Here is a 2,752-nt window from a genome sequence, read left to right on the forward strand (position 1 = left end):
TGTGCAATATCACGCTTCAAATTACTATAAAAAAGATATTCATAATATATTTAGAATGTTATATACATTTATTGATTTGAGCCCCTCATTCTACAACATAGTGTCACGCTGATGTGTAGGTATGTCCGTCCCTCTTAAAATAAAAATAAGATATTCTCTAAATAGAAAACGATATTGGTTATAATAAAAGAGAAAAAAATATATATGTATATTTAATTACTTGTCCATATGGTCTAATATAATTTCATATAAAGTAATTAGAATTTAAAAAAATATGAGCAAGATGTTTAAACTTTATACTTTTCAAAAATATTTTAATACATGATATCAACTTCATATATATATATATATATATATAGAGAGAGAGAGAGAGAGAGAGAGAGAGAGAGAATAAATGTTAAAAAAAATATTTTTATGTTATATAGAATAAAATATGAAAAGTGGGTTATGAATAAAACCTTGACCTGAAGATGAGCGTCATTAGTAGGTTCTAACAAAACGTTGTGATTTATAAAAAAGAAAAATATTTTAATATGAATAAATATTGATATATAATTTAAAATATATTAATAGCAAAAAACTCAATTTAATGTGGAGATGCATATGTTATGTAATCTCTATAACATTCAAAAATACAAATTAAACAATAAAAATTTACACATTATTTTTTGTATTCTAAAATACTTTTACACGAAAGAAATGTGATCTATGTAGTCTCTATAACATTCAAAAACACAAATTAAACAATAAAAAATTAAGCATTATTTTTTGCATTCTAAAATATGTTTACACTCAAATAATTTGATCCCTCTCAACTAACATTAAATTCGTGGTTAATAGTTAAAATGAATCTATACTAGTAATATATGATTTTAAATCAATTTTAACATATATTTAAATATTTTCTACTAAATATATAAATAAATTTTTAATTCGGAATAAATATATTATTATATCAACTTTAAGCTACTAAAACATTAATTTATATCATATGAAAACATAATTAATATTTTTTATAAATTTATAATTTAAAATTATAAATAAATATAAATTAAAAAATCATATATTTTTAAATTATGTTTCTTATGTAAAAAGTTAAAAGTTACAATGGTTTATTTATTTGGTCTAGATGATGAACCACACTGCTTGTTTTGAAAGACATAATTGTTATTTTGAAAAGCATCGGCCAAAAATTTATTTTTACTTAAAAATTTTGATTAATTCATTATAAATCACAAAAATTAAAATCAGTCAAACACCCACCCTAATAACATTATATCATCAATATCTATCCAACGAAGTTTCATTACATGCCGTACACGTTTGATCATTTTCTACAATTTCTAAGAATGGAACAAGGCTATCCGTTTCTGGAAACAATTTATGAATATTGAAAGAAAGAAGGGACTTCAAAGTACTTGATCACTGTTTCGAAATAATAATCGCTTGAATTATTATTGTTCCAACTCTGTCACGCCAAACTGTGTTCAACGGCATTGGTTGCATTATGTGAATCTTCCTTCCTCGAATCAATTGGGGCGCTAGAAATCGTACTTGTGGATGTACGCCATCCATTAATATTACCAGCAGGCGAGCTATTCCAATTCTGAGGAGCATTTGGTGGGCAACTTTCTCGTTTCATAAAACTCCAACAGTTGATTGCAAATATCTTCAAGTTGAGAAATAGACGTATCGAACTCTTGCCACCATGGGTTCTCTGTATCCGATGGCAACTGGACCCCGAGAGACCTGCTTGCCAGATAGAAAGCCGCAGCAGCGACTTGGCGGGGTTTGAACTGGAGACTCACCATCGTCATTAACGCATCATTCACGAAGTTCCAAGAAACCTGGGCAAACTCAGAATGCCATCGTACAGCTTGCAACTTTTCGAGGGCAGAGACTAGGGTTTTGTATGGAGTTTCGATATCCAAATCGAATCTGAGTGTACTGAGAACAAGATGCTCGCCCTTCATGAGTAAGTGTTGCCTTTCCTGGAAGAATTGTGGGTCTTTTATGAGTTTCGCAATGGCTGGGTCTGCGTCTTCATGGAGGACTTGGTAGGAAAGCAGAGTCAGATCTTTGAATATTTTCCGTCGCGCCTCCGTGAGTTTGTTGGCGAGGAGCAGGCAGCTGGTTGCGATTGTGTATCTGTCGTTGCGGCTGTGAGATTGGCGGAGATAGAATCGGTGGCACAGTATGATTGCCGTTGAGGTGGTCACCCGGCGCAGCCGTAATTCCAGGCCGAGACGATTGATAAAAGAGCAGTACGATTTCCTGAGGCTATCCTCTTTCTCGGCGTCGATTCCATCGATGCGGGAAGGGCTAGATTCTTCAATTTGGGATTTGGGGAAATACCATGCCTCGCCCAATCCAAGGATTCTGGAAGGGCCGGATTCATCTATTTGGCATGCTGGTGAAATACCATCCATTCTTCAGTTTCTCTGATTGGACACTACTAAATGCAGGCTGGAGATGAGATGTGATATAATTGGTGGATGTGGGCGGGATGCAGAGGAGATCATTTATATGGGCGAGGCGATGAAACGTAGTCAACAATCTGACGACTTGGTAAATCTAACGTGTTTAAATATGTAATGACTAGCAATTGCCCCAGAGTGGCGAAGATACATCAAAGAAATGCAAAGACATACCAAAGAAATAAAAGATTAGGAAAAATATATATTTAAAGATTAGGGACACATATATTTATGGAATACAAAATTGGATAAGAACAAAGATAACAGTCAGAATA

The 2,752-nt window shown here is 32.8% G+C and overlaps 1 pseudogene; it reads right to left on the minus strand.

The window, feature by feature from the left end:
* Positions 1 to 1,595: 1,595 nt before the first annotated feature.
* On the minus strand, positions 1,596 to 2,429 carry LOC149239932 (cyclin-T1-4 pseudogene; annotated as a pseudogene).
* Positions 2,430 to 2,752: the final 323 nt, after the last annotated feature.

The sequence above is a fragment of the Pinus tabuliformis genome, chromosome 8, assembly GCF_031772625.1.
Source record: "Pinus tabuliformis cultivar Carrire ecotype Pingquan chromosome 8, CPIR1, whole genome shotgun sequence".
Classification (NCBI taxonomy): Eukaryota; Viridiplantae; Streptophyta; class Pinopsida; order Pinales; family Pinaceae; genus Pinus; species Pinus tabuliformis.